Raw genomic sequence first — 21,756 nt, 5'->3', positions numbered from 1 at the left:
CAGACTGGCTTAGATTGCTCTCAAAAAGTGCACCCATAACCTCCCTACTATTGGAACTAGTTATACTGTCAGCATCTTTACCTCTACTCCTATCCTCCCTTTGCTTCCACAAGACTACACTTTTTTTGTTTTTCCTCCTGCTTCACTGGCTTCTTCTCCATTTCCTTTAAGGTCTTTCTTCTCCTACTTAACTCCTAAATGTTTGTTTGTCTCAGTTCCTTCTTCAACCTGCTTTTCCTCTCATTTTATATCTCTTTGGAGTATTCATATACTCTTTTTTTTTTATTCTTATGTTAATCCCCATACATTACATCATTAGTTTTAGATGTATTTTTGGAGTATTCATATACTCTTATTGCTTAAGTTACCACTGATGAAACTCAAACCTCTGTCTCTACCCCTGCAGTTCCTTCTCCTGAGCTACAAACCCATAGACCACTGTCTATCAGACATCCGGATTTGGGTGTCTCACGGCACCTCACCTCCACATGTCTCAAGTGAAATGCATCAACATTCCTTCATACTTGTCCTTTCTTGTGTATCTCTCACTCTTAATGACTGTACCATCCACATAGTTGCCCACTTCCAAATATGAATATTATCCTTGATTCCTTAGCTGCCTTCCACATCTAATAACATCTAATCAAACACAAAGTCCCATGCAGTCTCCATCCTGGATTTTTTTTCTACCCCTCCTTATCTAGGGGGCCATTACCTTAATTTGTACTGTCATCATCTCCTACCTGGACTGTGGCCGTGGCCTGTTAATTGTTCTCCCTGCCCTCTCCTTTTTGGTTCCCTCTAGAGTCCATTGGTTACCTTCCAGCCAGAGTGATTCTTTCTCATATGCAGATCTGAACCTGCTTCTCCTCTGCTAAAAGGATTTAATGGCTTCCTGTACCCTCAACCTAGATTCCAGCTGGCCTTGATCACCTCTGTCTCACGCTGCCTCTGGTCTGGCTCCTGCCTCACTGAACTGCTTGCAGCCTCCCAACTCTCTCTCCCCGGATTTCAGGCATTTGCTCTCATTACTCCCTCTGCCTGAGATCATGCTTCCTACCCCAGTCTCTTCCTTTGTGATTCTTACTAGTCTTTCTTGATTCAGCAGAGATATTTTCTCTTTGGTAGCAGCTTTTTCTGACCCCAAAGCCTGAGGTAGGTTCCCCTCTGCACATTCCCATTGGATCCGATCATAGCACTGCCACACCATTGAATTTACCTGTATCTTTTCTGTCTCTCTCACTAAACTGCAAACTGTTTGGGGGTAGATGGTATATTACCCATCCTGGCAGAAAGCATCAATTCATTGAATGAATTATGGGAGGTGGCCCTATGGATTGGAAAGAAAATGGAGTATGGATTCAGACAGACCTAATTTTGGTTTCTTCTTCTTCTGAGTCTTTTTTCCCCCATATGTAAAATGTAGATCACAGTTCCTTCCTCACAGAGTTGTTGTGAAGATGAAAGGAAGTACGCAGCACAGGATGTGGCCACAGGAGCTTGGAGTCAGTGTGTGTTCTCTTCCCCCACTGACAGCAACCAGGGAACCTGGTTTGAGGAGAACAAGGCTGAGTTCAGAGGTGGGTCATGAGGGAGGAGGGGCCAGCAGGGAGTAGTAGGTTGGGCCTGAAGCTGAAGTGGAAGCTGGCAGTACAGGTTTGGGAGCCATCAGTTTAGGAGAACTGAGCTTAGGAGTAAATGAGATCGTGCCGGGAAGGCTCAGGCCTAGAGAGCAGTAAAGAGATTTGCCTTTGAAAAGGAGGAGGAGGAGAAGGAGGAATGTCTGTAGGATGTTAGAGGAGAACCAGGATGAGGAGGGAGAAGCAACAGTGTCACATCCTGCAGAGGTCGAGGAGAAAGTGCCCCTTAGCTTGGACTTAATGAGGTCATTGATGTCCTTGGAAAGAGTGTTGATGACTGCTTTGTGTGGTTAATCATTTGTTCCAGTTCAGAGTAGAAAGTGGAGGGGGGGGCATGTAGGACTTGGAGTTCCAGAGCAAAAGCCATCTGAACAGATAAGGGGGAGGGAAGAGCTGAAGATAACAGTAGCAGCAACCAGTGTTCAGAAATCAACCACTGGGCTGAGCTGGGGTGCATGCCAGTACCCAGATGCTCAGGTCCTTCCCTACTTCTCACTGCCATCTTCACTAACTCCTGCCCTGCTTAAGAATACCAAGGAATAACCAGGCATGGATGGCAGAGAGTGGTGGAGACATATACAAAGCGTATACAGAGAATTAGTTTTTTAATAACTACCATTTATTCTTTTTTCTGTGTGGCAGGCAGTGTGCTAAATGTCTTGTGCACATTACCTCTCTTACTACTCACAACAATCCTTTAAAATACTGTCACCAATTTATTAATGAGAAAACTAAGGCTCAGAGAAGTTAATTAACCTGTGGGAAGTCAACCAGTAAGTGATGAGCTGAGATTAAAATTGGGATCTTTGACTCCAGAGTCCTTGCTCTTTACTGGCTTGAAGGAGGGGGGATGGTGTGAGAGAAGGGACCTAGAGAAGTCAGTTTGAGAGTCAAGGGAGAGGCATCTCAAGGCTTCTGGGAAGTTAAGGAATCTGTTTTGTGTACTAACCTACTTCCCTGACTCTGTGCGGCTAAGTAGTGAATTAAGTTTACACTAAAGGCTAGAACCACCTAGACCTGCATAGTCCCATAACACTTTCTGCACTGGTGGAATGTTCTCTATCTGTGCTAATATGGTTGTCACTAGCCACACATGGCTAATGAGCACTTGAAATGTGGCTACTGTGATTGAAAAACCAAATTTTAAATTTTATTTAATTTTAAATTTAAAAACTGATACTTGATTCAGTTATTGGAAAATTTTAAGTATGTTTTGAACAGCTTAGTCTATGAAACTACTCTTTCCATTTAAAATTTTGTGAAATCTAAGTACAGTGAGCATCTGAATTGTTATTTGCTAAACATGTAATATACACTAGATTTCAAAGACATATAAAATAAATTTATGTAAAATAGCTTATTAATTTTTAATTGGCTACATATTGAAATGATAATATTTTTGATATGATGGTTCAAATAATTATATTTTTAAAAGTAATTTCACCTGTTTTTAGAAAACAAATTTTAATGTGGCTACTAGAAAAATGTTAATTAAATGTGTGGCAAGCATTATATTTCTGTTGGACAGCCTTGTTCTAGAGGCAGGGTCCTGGCACTAACAGAAGTTTCCATTAAGTGGTGGGTTTGGAAGGCATTTCCCTGCCTTTTACTACTCTAGGTCTCTCCATTCTTTCTTCCCCTCCATTCTTCTCACCCTTGAAGTAGGGAAGGTATTAAGTACCCAGTTATACCCCTCCAGAGTGTTCAATTTTAAAAGACAGGAGAGGTCATGTGGATGTTTCATATGAAGAAGTGACTCACTGTCATTGTATTTCAAGCCTTGGTGATGAAGGTATTTGGCCTTCTAGGAGTCTCTGTTGATAGGTACCAGTGGCATTCTTCCAGGATTGTCTCCACTTACATGTTCTGACCATATTAGTACTCATAGTTGTCAAACCTTGAATCCCGGTTTTATGGTTCCAAAATGTGTACATATAGGAAATTATCAGTTCTGCTTATTTATATAGTTGACCCCATATTGGGGAGGGATATGTTCCAAGACCCTCAGTGGATGCCTGAAACCACAGATAGTATAGAACCCTATATACTATGTGTCTCCCTATGTATACATACCTATGATCAAGTTTAATTTATAAATTTGGCACAGTAAGAGATACTACAATAAAATAATTATAACAATATACTATAATAAGTTATATAAGTGTGCATATGTGTCTTACTCTCAAAATGCCTTATTGTACTGTATTCACCTTTTTGTGATAACTGAGATGATAAAATGCCTATGTGATAAGATGAAGTGAGGTGAATAACACAGGCTTGTGACCCAGCATTAGGCGACTATTAACCTTCTGATGATTGTCAGAAGGAGGATCATCTGCTTGCATGGGTAACTGAGACTGTGGAAAGCAAAACAGCAGATAACGGGGGACTACTGTAAAGCTACTCTCCCTATTCCTTTTTTTTTTTTTTAAGATTTTATTTATTTATTTGACAGAGAGATAGACAGAAGAGCACAAGCAGAGGGAATGGCAGAGGGAGAGGGAGAAGCAGGCTCTGCACTTAGCAGGGAGCCCGATGCAGGACTCGATCCCAGGTCTATGGGATGATGACCTGAGCCGAAGGCAGACGCTTAACCATCTGAGCCACCCAGATGCCCCTACTCTCCCTATTCTTAAAAACACGCCTTTCTGTTGAGGAGGGCACATTCTGCATGGAGCACTGGGTGTTATGCACAAACAATGAATCATGGAACACTACATCTAAAACTAATGATGTAATGTATGGGGATTAACATAAGAATAATAAAAAAAAAGCCCACGCCTTTCTAAGAAGTTGAAGGGATCTGCAGCTGCAAACCTGTCTTGCTCAGGCCATAAATCAGAGCTGTCATCACTAGGTGAGAGACTAAAATGCTAAAGATTGTACATCTCTAAAGTTGGCTCTCTGGAGCCCTTATTAAAAGGACATGTGGTGGAATCCCTTATTTATTTTTTATTTTAAAATAAAGTAGCCTCGATTTCTTTATATGTAAATTGGGGAAAACAATAGAGGACATTAGGTTAGACTCATTGTTGCTGAGAATATTAAATGAATTCAGATATGTAAAGTGCTTAGACCATTCTTCGGAACATAATAAACCCTCAACTCTGTCAATGTTACCTTTTAATATAAAATAGGTATAGGATACTCCTAAATGCCAGAACCTCTTAGGCGATCACATATCATGGATGTCTGATTCCGATCAGATTATTTATTGGAAACATACTAGACTATCTTACCCAATAGAAGGAAAAGGTTAAAACAATCAAACCTAGAAGAGCCGGATACAGGTGGACCTCAAGCAATTGAATGCTGCAAGCACTCTCTGTCTCTTGTCTTTGAACTTCTCTGTGTGTTGACTTCATTCTCACTGTAGATGGACTTCTTCACATGGCCAGAAACCAATAACTCCGGAGTCTACCTCTTACACCTTCCCCACTAGAGACACTCTTTTCTCAGTTACAGTTAAAAAAAAAAAAAAAAGAAAGAAAAAAAATCCAAGGGAAGGACTATGAGTGACCGCCTATCTTCAATTAGGCACCCATGCTTAGACCAATCAACTTTGGTGGTGGGAGCCAGGACATAGAAGGGCATGGTTTCTCCTTTTGGAACCCTACAGTTGGGGTTCGGGTAGAGAAGTTCCCAAATGTAAGAGAGAGTGCTGGGCACATGCTCAATCATTGGCTGGGGCTGGCTGAGGAAAAGCCTGGCCTCAGCTCAAAAACTACAGAGCCCAAAGATGCTGTAACCTGAGGCTGTCAGTAAACTGCTCCTCTCGCAATTGCTCACTAAGTTCTTTCTTGAAGGGACATTTGAACAGCACACCCATCCGTGGTTGCCACAGCCCACCCTTGTGCCGCACAGATTTACTTCTCTCCACAGATCCAGGGAGCAGCTGCTCCACTTGGAGGGGTCTGAGTTTTGTTAACCATATTCTTCTTAGGCCGGGATTGCTGCACTCATCCACCCAAGTTTGCAATTCAACAATAAAGTGCCAAGAGGCACCCACGTGGGTCACCTGAATTCTACACATATTTTTCCCTGTCCTCATCGTGTAACAGGAGCCCTGACTCTACTTGCTGATCAGGGACAATGACCTCTGCCAAGATGGTGACTCTTCTGGCCTGCTGGAATCCAAGGTGCCCAAGTGGCAGCCACAGCTTGTAGTTCACTGTGCCCAGTGGCAAGAGTGCATCCCCTTATCAGGCCCTCTAATCCTGAGAGCCCAGAGTTGCAGGGATAGACAACATAAAATCTTCCGGTGGGTCACTGGAGTGATGGTAAGTGGAACCCCTCCTGCTTCCACTTCTTGATTCCTAGGCAACAGTTTTCTTCTTCCCGGGAACACAGTACCATTTAGAAGCCTCTGATTCAGTGCATAGACTGCATTCCGGAGGAGTGCCCAGTCATTAAGAGTCTTGTCTCCAAGGTAACATTTCAGTTATGCTTTCAGCAGGTCATCCCATCACTCTACCAGGTCAGCAGCTTCTGGATGCTGCAGTGAATCCCAAGGTCATGGCCCCATATCCACACCTCCTGTGTTCAGAACAGGGTCCCCTGGTCAGACGCTGTCATGTGGGATTCCATGACTGTGGATCACTCTGTAAGCCCTTGGAAAGTGGTAATGGCTGCAGCTCTTGAAGACAGGAAAAGCAAATCCATATTTGAGTAAGTGTCTATTTATGTGAGAATGAATCACTGTGTCATCTGGGGTCCACGGGGCCCAGTTAGTCTACTTATTACCAGTGGGTCTCCTCAAGGAATAGAGCCATATTATGGGCTGAGTGTTGGTCTCTGTTGCTGGCAGTTTAGATATTCAGAGGCGGTGATAGTGAGGCCAGCTTTGATAAGTGGGAGTCCATGCTTTTAGGCCCATATGTAGCTTCTGTCTCTGCTACTGTGGCCACTCCGCTCATGTGCCCATTGTGCCAGTTCCAATGACAAAGCTTGCACTCACAATTGAGCTGACCCATCTGTAAACCAAGGTTGGACTTCTTCCTTCTCCTTCAGCTGATTATACTGGATGGCCCCTACAGCCACAGGTATGAGCTGAGGGAGGAACACTAGTGCCCTCATCAGGTCCGCTGTGTCCCCGTAAGTTATGTGGGGATTTAAGGGTAATTATCAACCTGGCAGCCAGAAGAGGAGGTGGGCACAGTTCCTGGTGTGTGTGTGTGGTGGTGGTGGCGGGGGGCGGGGGGAGGCATCTATTGCCTTGAAGAGAGGCCTCTGCAGTGTCTTCCTGCACAGGGAGGGGTTGGCAACATCTGTAGATTCTGAAGGTCCAGGAAAGACTGCAGAGCCAGTATCTTTGAGGGTATCCACCTAGATGTTCCCATCCCGTTTCAGGGTCCCATGTTTTCTCAACCAGGGTATAACAGACCTGCTATGGCAGAGCATTCCACTGTTTGGGGGGCTCTTAACTGTCAAATCCTGAATTTAGTCCTGGGTTGTACTAGCTTTTCTACTTTATAAGCTACCAAAGAGGCCTGCTGGCTCTCATATTTAGCCATAACTGTCTGTTAACTGCCCTCCATTTCCAATTTTTCTTCTGCAGGCTGTCAACGCAACTGTTTAATACCCAGCGAATTCCATTATCCTTATGTGTAGTCTCTCCCTTCCCTGACTGCCTGCATTTAAAAGGGTTTGAACCAGGGCGCCTAGGTGGCTCAGTCGATTAATTGTCGGTCTTCAGCTCAGGTTATGATCCCAGGGTCCTGGTGGAGCCCCACGTTGGGCTCTCTGCTTAGCAGGGAGCCTGCTTCTCCCTCTCCCTCTGCCGCTCCCCCTGGCTGTGCTCTTTCATGCTCTCTCTCAAATAAATAAATAAGATCTTAAAAAAAAAAAAAAAAAAAAAGAAAGGGTTTGAATCATCTCACCAGGGCATTCTCCCCTGGGATGTCACTCCCAAGTCAAGACTGGTGATATTTTTAGCAATTGGACAACCACTTTTATCTGAGACTATCTGTGCCCACATACTACTTGAATGGGGTCCTCCTAGCCAGCAGGGAGGTGTGTGGTCCAGTCCCCAAACTGAGCTTGTCATTGCAGACCACCTCCAGTACCATCTGTGTTGATGGGTTCTCTGGGCAGCAGACATCAAGGCAGAGTTAGAATTGCAAGAGATTTATTGCTGGTAACATCCATTAAAGGAGTAAAGGAGTAGACAGGGTAAATCTTTAGACCATGATGCAGGTTTGACACCTGGGAAAGGAGAGGGGAGAGAAAAGAGGACTGAGTAGGAAGAGCCTCAAACAGAGTAGGAAGAAGCTCCATGAAAATCTCGGCCAGCTCATAGAGGGGGCCCACGTTGGGCAGAAATGTCCAGGCACTAGCATCTATACCACGCTCAGGCATTGACAGAGAGCTTCCTGGGAAGAAAGTGGCCATGGTGTGTAGTAACTAGAAGAAGGCAGAAGAGGGCTTCTGGGATTTTGGTAATTATCTGTTTCTTAGCCTAGGTTTCATGTACATGTGTTCATTTTATAAAATTTTATCAAGCTTACTTTTATGTATACATGCTATTGTTTTATTTTTAAAAAGTCATAGGTCTCTGCCTTTGGCCTCTAAATAGTCTTTTTTTTTTTTTTTAAAGATTTTATTTATTTATTTGACACACAGAAAGAGAGAGAGGAAGAGAGAGAGAGCGTGCACACGAGCAGGGGGAGAGGCAGGCAGAGGGAGAGGGACAAGCAGGCTCCCTGCTGAGACCTTAACTGACTGAGCCACCCAGACAGCTCCTAAAGTGGTCCATGTTTTTAAAGTTTTTTTTTCTTTATTAGAGAGAAAGAAAGTACAAGCAGGGGGAGCGGCAGGCAGAGGGAAAGGGAGAAGCAGGCTCCCTGCTCAGCAGGGAGCCCGATGTGGAGCTTGATCCCAGAACCCCGGGATCACAACCTGAGCCAAAGGCAGACATTTAACCGTCTGAGCCACCCAGGCGCCCCAAGTGGTCCATGTTTTTAAATAAATAATCTATCACTCAAGGTTCACGTTAAGCATCTACAAAGAGCAGAACTTGTGCTAGGTCTTTATGGGGATTTTTTTTAAGGAGCTTAAGGGAGTATCTTACTTTGAGAGTTTATCTTCTTCTTAGAGAATAAGTTGCACAAAGAATTAGAGAATTAGTCTATAATCAACAGCCAGGTTACCTTTAGGGTAGGGAATTAAAGCTTATTTATCTGTGTACACCCAGAATCTTTAATGTCACCAGGAGTATGATATTGGAGTTCCTTCTATATTAGTCAACCAAGTAAAAGAATGAATTAATGAATAATAAATAAATTAAAAAATGAATGCTGGATGAGTACAAGACATTTGAGACTAGGGAGTAGTATGGGATGGCTACAGAACTGGCAATATCATTCGTAATTATGTTTCAGTTACAATCTATAAGGTGACGAGTCCTGAATCCTTACCTCTTTCATGAGTTTCAGAAAAACATTTACAACAGCAAACTTGATGTTGACACATGGATGTTTCAAAGGCACCTGCAACAAAACACATTCCAAAAAAAATTTTTTTAAAGATTTATTTATTTGAGAGAGAGAGAAAGAGCATGAGCAGGGGGAGGGGCAGAGGGAGAGGGAGAAAAATCTCAAGCAGACTCCCTGTTCAGTGCAGAGTCCAAAGCGGGGCTCGATCTCATGACCCTGAGATCATGACCTGAGCCAAAATCAAGAGTCAGACGCTTAACTGATTGAGCCATGCAGGCACCCCAAAATACATTCAAAATTGAACTCATTTTTCTACTAACCCTGTTCTCTTTCTCCTGCTGCTAATGTCACTTAGACCAGAATCTTAGAAGTCTTTCTAGACTTCATCCTCTCCCTCAGTCTTCACATTCAATTTGTTATTAAAATCTTGTTATTTCTATTTCTTCAATTGCTTTGGAATTTGATTTCTCCTCCCTCTGATTTCCTTCCTTCTGGCCACTCTTCCTTGTCATTGTTAAACTGATTTTTCTAAAATGGAAATTTAACCATGCTTCTGTTTTCCTTTATACTGTCTCTTAGCTCCTCACTGTTATAGGATAAAACCCATATTCCTTGATTAGCCTGACTTGAAACATCTTCCACAATCTGGTCCTGTCTACGTTGCTTACCTCCCTACAAAGCTGGAAGCTCCTGGTGATTTGGAGACTTATTCTCCTCATCTTTTTCATTCCAGTGCCTCACAGTTTAGGTAACCTAATAAAGTTTTCCTAAATGAATAAATGAGGAGATAAGACCTGAACTGGGCTTTGCAGATTGGGCTGCCTGGATAAAATATAGATAGAAAGATCTGGATCCTTCAAACAAATATTGGGCTACTAAGTTGAGCTATTAGTAGAGATTCCTTGTCATTTTTTAAAAAGATTTTTATTTATTTATTTATCTGAGAGAGAGAGAAACAGCGAGAGAGGGAACACAAGCAGAGGGAGTGTGAGGGGGAGAAGCAGGCTCCCCCCCTGAGCAGGGAGCCCGATGCGGAGCCCGATTCCAAGACCCTGAGATCATGACCTGAGCCGAAGGCAGGCACTCAACGACTGAGCCACCCAGGCGCCCCTAGATTCCTTGTCATTAATTTTTGTATCTCCATGACCTGCCAAGTACTTGACACATACGAGGTATTCAATATATATTGGATTAATTAATAAATTAGTGAATGGTATTATGTGTTCAGCCATAAAACAATATTTCTTTCAGGAAATGTAATGCTCAATTAATTACAGAGCACATTATGTGAGGAAGAGATGAAAACTCCATTAAGTCTTTGTGAAGAGGCTACAATGTTGGCCCAATATCGGCCCAATATCGGAGCAAACAGACCAGGCCTCAAGCCAATTTAATCAATCAAGTAAATTCCTTATTGACCAGAATATGGACCTATTGTTAGAGAGGACACCTGTCCTCCTAAGGTCAACAGCTCCAGTATTAGTTTATTAACTGTAACCAGATCTGGCTACAGATGCTGCCAAAACAGGGATATCCCAAGGTGTTGTTACTGGATGCTAATTACCTCCTAGAGGCTTTAAGTCTTTCAAAATGAAGACTGTATGCTCAAATAAGTCATAAATATTATTGAAGTTTCTATTTCCAGCGAACAGTTAAACTCATATTTTTTGTAGCTGGGATATGTAATGGACATGCTGGCATTTTAATACTTATATTGAGGTTCAGAAGTCAAATATTTTACAAGGTCCTAGGAACTTATTTGCAAAGTAGTATGTTATGAAAAATGACCCTGGTGCAACACAGTCACTCCCTTTGGAGAACTCACAAGTAAATTTAGTTAGTTAAAGCTTCTGCCAGCATGACTGTAGCCCAGACAGTAACAAGGATATCTCCAGTTGCCAGTTGCTCTTATCTGCTGCTTCTGATGCCTAATTTGGAGAAACTCCATTTTACTGCAGGTTCAAGTCTCTGGGTTATCTTACTCCTGGACATTTCTGCAAGTGTTGGATTCTCTGGAGCTTTCAAGGAAACTCAGTGGTTCATGATATAGAGCCTCTCACTCAAAATACAAAAGGGTAAGCTGGTTAAAGTATCAACGGTCAAGACTTCATAAAGCTTTTTTCTTTTTTCTTGACAGGAAGAGTATTAATTGACCTTATCAATTAGATGAAGAGATTAAACCTAATAATAACCTTGACTAGTCTTCCCTCATTATGCTGGACTGTGGCAAAATGCTTTCTACTCTCATGCCACATGAAATGGATTTTCCTGCTTCTAGTTTAACTGGCTAGAAACTTCAACAAATGAAGCTTACATTTTAAAATGAGATGGTTTTCTTTGACCCTCTGGAACAGAGAATGGATACATGACAAGGATGGAGGCCAACTTATTCATCCTAGTCAACAAGAGGCTTGGAGCTTTAGGGAAAGATTTCTCCAGAGACGAAAGGTTGTCATTACAGTTCTCTAAAAAATTAATAAGGCAATTTGATTTTTAATACTTCTGCAATCTCAGTGTAGTGACTTTTCATAGCCCTGAGCTATGTGTTTAAATGCACTTCAAAACGTCAAAGTGGGGCTCTACACATCACCACTTCCTGCTGTTTCCAAAAACGGTTTCTTTCTTAATTATCTTCAGACTTACAACTTCATTTGAAAACAACTTGAAATGCTTCTGATCGGTTGTAAGCAAAGCTGATCACTTGCTGCCTTCTGAAAGTTAGGAGCAAATGCAGCCTGGCTGGAGTTTGTAACCTATGAATATTCATGAAAGGCAGGATTGCCTAGTGGTTAAGAGCACCAGCTCTGGAATCTGGTAACCTGTGTTTGAGTCCTGGGTCTGTTACTCACTAACTACAAGACTTGTGCAAGTTCCTTCAACTCTCATCAGTGAAAATAGCACCTACTGAGCATAACATAGTGCCTGGGACAGTAGTAGGTGCTCGGTAAATCTTATTAGCAAAAAGAAAATAAGCATCAGCATCAGCAAAACATTGTATCAACAAGACTTTGTACTAGGTCCTGAGGATACAACAATGTGTAAGATATGGGTTGCATCCTTCCCAGGCTGACTGGAGAGAAGAGATATATACAAACATACGTTTATTAGATGAGTGAGTGAAAGGAAGATCTGTCGAGGAAGAAAGACAGGTGCTTGGCCTTGGTGGAAGGGGGAGAATCCAGATACGCTGATGACAAGGCTGGGGGCATTCTCAAATCTGTCACATTGCATAAATTACTCTTCTTGTCAACCTCAGTGAACATCTCGGGTACCTCAATGACTAAGAATTCATGGGGCAGGAGGGTAGGGGAACTTAAAAGGTTATTGGCTTTTTTTGAATGTTTTCAGTTTGGTCATTTGAAAACTAAGATTTGTTGCTAGTTTAAAAATACTTCTTTTCCTTAAGTAAATGAAATATTTTGTCAAATGTTGAACAGAAATAATTCTCTGCCACAACAAAATAAAAAATTATGTATATGCCATATTTAGGTTTCTTTGGAGATAACATAAACAGATATGATCCTTGGCTCTGAGGTACAGTCAAAACTCTGAATCAACCAAGTTTATATATAGTTTAATAAATCATACTTTAGGAAAGGTGTATGGTCCAAATTCAGTTCAGGGGAAATATGTGAGCTTGACTAGGGTGGTGGCAACAAAGAGGGGAAGAAGTGTATAGATTCAAGATTTTTATAGACGACCTATTTTAGACATGACATATTGTAAGGAGAACAAGGTAGCAGATAATATTTTCCAGAAGACTCTTCTCTAGAGACAACAAAGGTATTTGGTACTCTATTATAACCAGAAACTTTATGAAAAGATAGTAAAATAATATCCAAATACTGACATGTTAGGGAAAGAACTATTGGAATGTCTCTCTCTTTCATTTTGTAATTCGTTAAAAAATGTATTGTGTTTCCTACTATGTGCCATGCAGTATGTGTTAGGTAATGCATATGTGGTTGTGAACAAAATAGGTATGTTTCCTTCTCTCACGGAGCTGGAATAAGATAGGTGATAAACAGGTAGGCAAATAAATCCCCATATAATTATACATTCATCCATCTATGCATTCAGGAACTAATTATTGAGCACATATTATGTGTTGGGGAACATTTTGCATTCTCAGGATAAAATGATGAGCAAAAGTAGACCATCCCTGTCTTCATGGAGTCTACATTCTGAGGTAGGCAGCTTACTCAGTCACACTAAAAAAGGTAAAGTTGTAACTATGTAAGAGCTATGAAGGAATATACAACAGGGAAATATGACCTCACAAGGAAGTCAGAGGAAGCTTCCCTGAGGAAATGAAGAATGGATGGAGAACTGAGGGATAAGGAAGACTAAGCCGGCAAAAGGAAGGAGAGGAGAACATTCATAACATAGGGAAGAGCATGTGACTAAGGCTATGATCTGTCTTAGAGGCCGAGAGACTGTGAGTGTGGCTAGAAGAGGAAGAATAATCCACAAAGGAAACAGAGAGGGAGCAGCTGGAGGTGAAGGAACAAACTCAGAGAGTACTAGTCATGGAAGCCACGGGAAGACAGTGTTTCAAAGAGGAGGCCGTGGACAAGAGTCAAATGCCGCTGAGAGGTTAAGAAATATGAGAACTGAAAATATCCCCTGGATTTCACAACATGCAGGTCATTGGTGAGCCCAGTGGAATGATGGGCCAGAAGCCAGAATGGAATGCTTTGAGAGTGAGTAGAAGGTGAGGAAATGTAGGGAGCAAGAGTATAGATTAAGAATTGCATTTGGTCACATGTAATGGATCCTGATGACAGTAGGTTGCTTAACTAAATAGGGTTATTTTCCTCATATAACAAGAATGACGGAGGGAGACAGTTAAGACTGGTGCCGTGACTCCATGATGTCACCAATGTCCTAGAGTCCTTCTTTATGCTCTGTCATCCCCAGTATGTGGCTTTTTTCCCATTGTGCATGCAAGATGGCTGCTAACTCTCAACCCAATGTTTCAGATAGGCAGAAGAAAGAAACATCAAGGGGAAAAGTCTGGTACCTATACCAGGAAAGCAAACATTTTCTGTAAATCTTCAGCTGACTTCAGCTTACTTATCATTGGCCAGAACTGTGTCATATGGCTACTCCTAGCTATAAGGGCAGCTGGGAAATGGAGCTCTTTAGTTTGAATCATTATTGTTCCTAACAGAATCAGTTTCTGTAGCAAACAGGGGAGATGGATATTGAGGAGGCACCCATAGCAGCTACATAACATGTACAAATCATATGTTGAAAAAGTGTGTCCACAAGGGAAGATTATAAGATGATAGTTGGAGGTGGATGTGGGATTGAGTGACCTTTTAAAAAAACTGGGGATGACTTGAATGTATTTAAAACTTGATAAGAAGGGTCTAATCAGGAGAGAGAAAGTTTGAACATACAAGAACAGAAAAGGATAACTGACAGTGTAATGTTCTTTAGAGAGAGGGAATGGAATCTAAACAAAGAGGGATTAACTTTATGTATTTATTTTAAGATTTTATTTATTTATTTGACAGAGAGAGACACAGCGAGAGAAGGAACACAAGCAGGGGTAGTGGGAGAGGGAGAAGCAGGCTTCCCGTTGAGCAGGGAGCCTGACTCGGGGCTCGATCCCAGGACCCTGGGATCACGACCTGAGCCGAAGGCAGACACTTAACCATGGAGCCACCCAGGTGCTAAGGGATTACCCTTAAAGAGCAATAAGGATGGGCTCTCTCTTGTAACAATAGGAAGGAGGGAAGTAGGCTTATATTTTTTATTGGGAAAATGGGGCTTCTATTTCTTCTATTGTATAGGAGGTAGGTTTGCTATTTCCAAAGAGGGTAGAAGGGAGTGAACAGAGCTTTGAGAAGTTTGAGATGTTGAAGGCTGAAATCACCGTTGTGGGGCAAAACTGACTCAAATATAAAGGGCACAGTTTTTTTTTTGCAGTGGGTTTGCCGACAGAACACAGGTGTTGTGAAAACCACCACTCAGCCTAAACCAAAATGGAAAGGAAAAGTCTCACATCAACATTGTCATCATTGGACAACTAGATTCAGGCAAGTCTACCACTACGGGTCATCTGATCTACAAATGTGGTGGGATCGGCAAAAGAACTATCGAAAAATTTGAGGAGGCGGCTCCTGAGATGGGAAAGGGCTCCTTCAAGTATGCCTGGGTCTTGGATAAACTGAAAGCTGAACATGAACATGGTATCACCATTGATATCTCCCTGTGGAAGTTCGAGACCAGCAAGTATTATGTGACCATCACTGATGCCCCAGGACACAGACTTTATCAAAAACATGATTACAGGCACATCTCATCTCAGGGTGACTGTGCTGTCCTGATTGTTGCTACTGGTGTTGGTGAATTTGAGCATGCCCTTCTGGCTTACACACTGGGTGTAAAACAACTAATTGCTGGTGTTAACTAAATGGATTCCACTGAGCCACCCTATAGCCAAAAGAGATACGAGGAAATCATTAAGGAAGTCAGCACCTACATTAATAAAATCGTTTACAATCCTGACATAGTAGCATTTGTGCCAACTTCTGGTTGGAATGGTGACAACATGCTGGAGCCAAGTGCTAACATGCCTTGGTTCAAGGGATGGAAAGTTACCCATAAAGATGGGAATGCTAGTGGAACCACGCTGCTTGAAGCTCGGATTGCATTCTGCCACCAGCTCGTCCAACTGACAAGCCCTTGCCTCTGCCTCTCCAGGACGTCTACAAAATTGGTGGTATTGGTACTGTCCCTGTGGGCCAAGTGGAGACTGGTGTTCTTAAACCTGGCATGGTGGTCACCTTTGCTCCAGTCAATGTTACAACTGAAGTAAAGTCTGTTGAAATGCACCATGAAGCTGTGAGTGAGGCTCTTCCTGGGGACAATGTGGGCTTCAATGTCAAGAATGTATCTGTCAGAATGGGAGAAGATATTTGCAAATGACATACCAGATAAAGGGGTAGTATCCAAAAACTATAAAGAACTTATCAAACTCAACACCCAAAGAACAAATAATCCAATCAAGAAATGGGCAGAAGATATGCACTGACATTTCTGCAAAGAAGACATCCAAATGGCCAACAGACACATGAAAAAGTATTCAACATCACTCAGCATCAGGGAAATCCAAATCAAAACTTCAATGACCTGCATCTCACACCAGTCAGAATGGCTAAATTTTTTAAAAAATATTTTATTTATTTATTTGACAGAGAGAGATAAAGCGAGAGAGGGAACACAAGCAGGGGGAGTGGGAGAGAGAGAAGCAGACTTCCTGCGGAGCAGGGAGCCCAATGCGGGGCTCAATCCCAGGACTCTGGGATCATGACCCGAGCCGAAGGCAGACACTTAACGACTGAGCCACCTAGGCACCCCCAGAATGGCTAAAATTAACAAGTCAGGAAACGACAGATGTTGGCGAGGATGGGGAGAAAGGGGAACCCTCCTACACTGTTGGTGGGAATGCAAGCTGGTGCAGCCACTCTGGAAAACAGTATGGAGGTTCCTCAAAAAGTTGAAAATTGAGCTACCCTACGACCCAGCAATTGCACTACTGGGTATTTACCTCAAAGATACAAATGTAGTGATCCGAAGGGGTGCATGCACCCCAATGTTTATAGTGGCAATGTCCACAATAGCCAAACTATGGAAAGAGCCAAGATGTCCGTCAACAGATGAATGGATAAAGAAGATGTGGTATATATATACAATGGAATATTATGCAGCCATCAAAAAACCCCAAAATCTTGCCATTTGCAATGACATGGATGGAACTAGAGGGTAGTATGTTAAGTGAAATAAGTCAATCAGAGAAAGACAAGTATCGTATGATCTCACTGATATGAGGAATTTGAGAAACAAGACAGAGGACCATAGGGGAAGGGAGGGAAAAATGAAACAAGATGAAACCAGAGAGGGAGACAAACCATAAGAGACTCTTAATCTCAGGAAACTGAGGGTTGCTGGAGTGGTGGGGGTGGGAGGGATGGGGTGGCTGGGTGATGGACATTGGGGAGGATATGTGCTATGGTGAGTGTTGTGAATTGTGTAAGACTGATGAATCACAGACCTGCACCTCTGAAACAAATAATACATTATATGTTAAAAAAAAAAAAAAAAAAAGACAGTAGGAAGGGAAAAATGAAGGGGGGGAATCGGAGGGGGAGATGACCTTGAGAGACTATGGACTCTGAGAAACAAACTGAGGGTTTTAGAGGGTAGGGGGGGTGGGGGAATGGGTTAGCCCAGTGATGGGTATTAAGGAGGGCACATATTGCATGGAGCACTGGGTGTTATACGCAAACAATGAGTCATGGAACACTACATCAAAAACTAATGATGTGGGCGCCTGGGTGGCTCAGATGGTTAAGCATCTGCCTTCGGCTCAGGTCATGACTCCAGGGTCCTGGGATCGAGTCCCGCATCAGGCTCCCTGCTCGGAAGGGGGCCTGCTTCTTCCTCTCCCTCTGCTGCTCCCCCTGCTTGTGCTCTTTCGCTCTGTCAAATAAATAAATAAAATCTTAAAAAAAAAAAAAAAACACCAAAAAACGAATGATGTAATATATGGTGACTAACATAACATAATAAAATTAAAAAAAAAAAAAAAGTCTAGCCTACTCCTATGACTGAGGTACCTGTATAGGAAGGTCTGGTAGCACCCATTTTGTCACATTGGAGAAAGTTTACTTGGGTTCTCAGGGAAAACATCCTTGACTTTGGGGCCTTAAAATTGAGTACAGGAAAGACTTAAGGCTGTATGTTAAGATTCTTGAGAAAGGATTTATTTCAGCTTTATAGTATGATAATCGGTAGATAGGGTTTCTATATAAAGAAATCCTGAAGCTACTTAGTCCTTTATTCTAACTTCAGGTCACAGAAGAAAGTTTTATATGTAACCACTGCATTGTTATTGATTTATGAGTGAATGTTAATAATGTTATTGGTTTGGAATTAAAATATATTTAGAAAAAAAAAGACTGTTTCTGTCAAAGATGTTCATTGTAGCAATGTGGCTGGTGACAGCAAAATGACCCACCCATTGGGGTGCCTGGGTGGCTCAGTTGGTTAAGTGACTGCCTTCGGCGCAGGTTATGATCCTGGAGTCCCAGGATTGAGTCCCGCATCGGGCTCCCTGCTCGGCAGGGAGCCTGCTTCTCCCTCTGACCCTTCCCCCTCTCATGTGCTCTCTGTCTCTCTCATTCTCTCTGTCTCAAATAAATAAATAAAATCTTAAAAAAAAAAAAATAATGCTGTTCATGTCAAGAGCTAGGTTGTCCTGCATACATGCTCTATCTTAGAATGCCTAGTGCAATAGAAAAATATTTCTATTTGTATATTCTACTTACCACTATAGATATTTCTACATTCTACTTACCACTATGGAGAGAATATATCATATTCAATGGGGCAGATAATAATAATAACCATCACCATTTATTGCACATACCATATGCCAGACACTGTTCTAGTTACTTAATGAGCTGTATCTCATTTTATCCTTACCACAACCCTCTGAGTTAGCTATTATTGTTTAGAGAAGAGGAAACTGAGCCTGGTCTAGTAAGTTTAAATTAATTTGCCTAAGATCACACAGCTGTAAGTGGCCAAGCTAGGATTCTAGCCCAAGTGTGACTCCAAAACTATCATTACGCCATACCCATTTTATCACACCGTTCCAGTACCGTGTTGAACCCTTATTGTCATTTAAATAATGATTAGATTGGTCTGTTTCTTTAGTAAGCAAAACTGGGATCACAGCCCATCTCTTAGGATGTCTTGCTAAAATGACAAGACCATGCTGCCCTCTATCAGCTTCAGTGATGTTGGCCACTGGTAATTTTCAAAATAAATAAGAATATCTGACATTTATATTGTGATAAACACTTTATAAAAACACCTTACTCAAACTTGCCACATATATTATGAGCACTGAAGCCCACACATATACACACAAAAATCAATGCAAAAATTTTAATGAATATGAATTCGATTTGTGGTAAAGATCAGTTATACTTATGTAGTATTCACTTTTTCTAGAACCAGTTACCTAAAACTTTATTTTTACTTTCACAGAAGTAAAAAAGTGATTTAGGTTTTTTCAGACTTTTATTTATCACTTCTTTAATGGAAAATTCTGAAGATACACAAAAGTAGAGAGAATTAAACCTCTGAGCATCATTCAGCTTCAACAATGATCATTTCCCCAATAAGTTTAATGACATGATTTCTGATAGAGTTATCTCTTAAATCCTTTATAATTACTACTTTATTCAGATATTATCTTGGTGTTTCCTTATCATTGGCACAATTACTGCCTTATACTAATTAACCATGGCTGTTGCAGGGGACATTTGATATACTATTAAATGCTATTGTTTAAGTTAGCTCACTAGAGCCCACAAGGTATTTCTGTTTTACCTGGAAATATGATTGTTATGAGTTTTAGGTTTTGCCTTAGCTTGGGTTTGAAAATGAATCTGTTTGATATCTGTTGCCCCCACTGGGCTGGTCCATGTTTAACCACACTGACCATCCAATTTTAATCCTCTTTCTGTTAACACTGAAACAGAGAAGAAATTTATCCTCTGCAAAGATAATCAGAACAGAAAATGTAGCTGCTGCAATTATGGCAGTGTGCATAATAATATATTTCATAGCTATTTGTAGTGGGTCCATTTAGAGAGTTATCTGATGCTTGTTTTTTTTTTCTTTTTTTTTAAGATTTATTTATTTATTTGAGAGAAAGAGATAGAGAGAGCAGCACACAGAGGAGAGGGAGAAGCAGACTCCCCAATGAGCAGGGAGCCAAATGCAGGGCTCAATCCCAGGACCCTGGGACCATGACCTAAGCCAAAGGCAGATGCTTAACTGACTGAGCCACCCAGGCGCCCCGAGTTATCTGATGCGTATAATCCCACAAGTTCAATGCCAGTGTGGGCCAGGTGACTTTCCTGGTTCTGATCCTTAGCCAGCCTTCTTCACAACATGACAAAGTGGATCAGGTAAAAGAGCATGAATATTTCAACCCAAATCTATCCTGCTACTGGATAAAGCAAGTAAAAACAGTAACAAAAAAACTGCACTCAACTCTTTGCATTCTTGAGAGTGGAATCATAAAACTGTATTTTTATATAAATATAATAGCCACACTTTTTATATTTTTAATATCTTTTTATTTACTTTCTTCTCAGTTATATTGGTAGATGTCAAATCCCTAATAATCTGAAATTGGTTTAATACGACCTGATAATACTATTTGCTCCCACCCTTCTTTCTTTTGTGGTCACTTACTCTATAGTAATTATAATTTCATATTCAGATTTCCAAGTTGTATTTGAAACTAGTGGGTGAATTATTTGTTTTAACCCATCCAGTTTTATAATTAAGATTTTATCTAATTGGGGCGCCTGGGTGGCTCAGTCCTTAAGCATCTGCCTGCGGCTCAGGTCGTGATACCGGGGTCCTGGGATCGAGCCCCGTGACCGGCTCCCTGCTCAGCGGGAAGCCTGCTTCTCCCTCTCCCACTGCCCCTCCCTGCGTTCCCTCTTTCGCAGTCTCTCTCTGTCAAATAAATAAATAAAATCTTTGAAAAAAAGATTTTATCTATTTACTTATTTTAAAGATTTTATTTTTAAGTAATCTCTACACCCGGGATGCCTGGGTGGCTCAGTCGGTTAAGCGTCTGCCTTTGGCTCAGGTCATGATCCCAGGGCCCTGGGATCCAGTCCCACATCTTTATTTTAAAGATTTAAGAAGTTATCACTATTACTTGTTTTTTCTTCTTCATCCAGAATCGTTAAATGCTCTCAAATAATATATAAATAATCTTTAAAAAAAAAAAAAGGACATTGGTTTAAAAAAAAAAAGAAAGAAAAAAATTTATTTGTCAGAGAGCACAAGCAGGGGGGAGCGGCAGGCAGAGGGAGAAGCAGGCTCCCCGCTGAGCAAGGAGCTGGATATGGGACTGGATCCCAGGGCCCTGGGATCATGACCTGAGCCAAAGGCAGACGTTTAATGACTGAGCCACCCAGGCAACTTGCTGATGTCACATTCTTATTCTGTTCTAGACACTTGGGTCACTACCCTTAGTTTTTTGGGGTTTTTTGTTTTTTTCAATTTTGACCATGACCCACAGTAAACAAAACAAAACAAACAAAATTATATTGTGACCAGTTGCATACAAAAGTTTTCCCTAAACATTACTTAGTCTCTTACCATGTGGCAATACAATCTGATATTTTCTTTTTTATTCTAGTGAAAAATTTCAGCCACTAAATTGATTTCACTAACCACTAATAGATCAAGACCCTCAGTTGAAAACCCTTGATCTAAAGGGCACCCCATTCTTTAAAAATAAAATAAAATAAAAGGGGCACCTGGGTGGCTCAGCCGGTTAAGTGTCTGCCTTTGGCTTAGGTCATGATCCCGGGGTCCTGGGATTGAGTCCTGCGTCAGGCTCCCCACTTGGCAGGGAGCCCGCTTCTCCCTCTCCCTCTGCCTACCACTCCCCCTGCTTGTGCTCTCTCTCAAATAAATAAAATCTTTAAAATAAAATAAAATGAGATAAAACAAAATAAAATGGCCTCCCAAGACTCTTTTGGCATCTTGTTTATCAGAACCAGGTCAGATAACATGAAGGCATATTTAAAATAATCACTACCTATTTTCTTGGATTTTCTAAGGAAGAA

General features: G+C 41.5%; 1 long non-coding RNA gene across 3 annotated transcripts in view; it reads right to left on the bottom strand.

Annotated features, from left to right (window-relative positions):
* LOC118008080 overlaps positions 1-21,756 on the bottom strand; it is a 171,489-nt gene that overhangs the window by 122,880 nt on the left and 26,853 nt on the right. For all 3 annotated transcript variants that reach the window (XR_004678564.1, XR_004678565.1, XR_004678563.1), the window contains exon 2: positions 9,056-9,127. This is a non-coding gene — a long non-coding RNA (uncharacterized LOC118008080). The remainder of the gene's footprint in view (positions 1-9,055; positions 9,128-21,756) is intronic.

This window comes from Mirounga leonina, unplaced genomic scaffold (genome assembly GCF_011800145.1).
Source record: "Mirounga leonina isolate KUSES-001 unplaced genomic scaffold, KU_Mleo_1.0 Mir_125, whole genome shotgun sequence".
Lineage (NCBI taxonomy): Eukaryota > Metazoa > Chordata > Mammalia > Carnivora > Phocidae > Mirounga > Mirounga leonina.
This window is presented reverse-complemented; position numbering and strand designations above follow the sequence as displayed.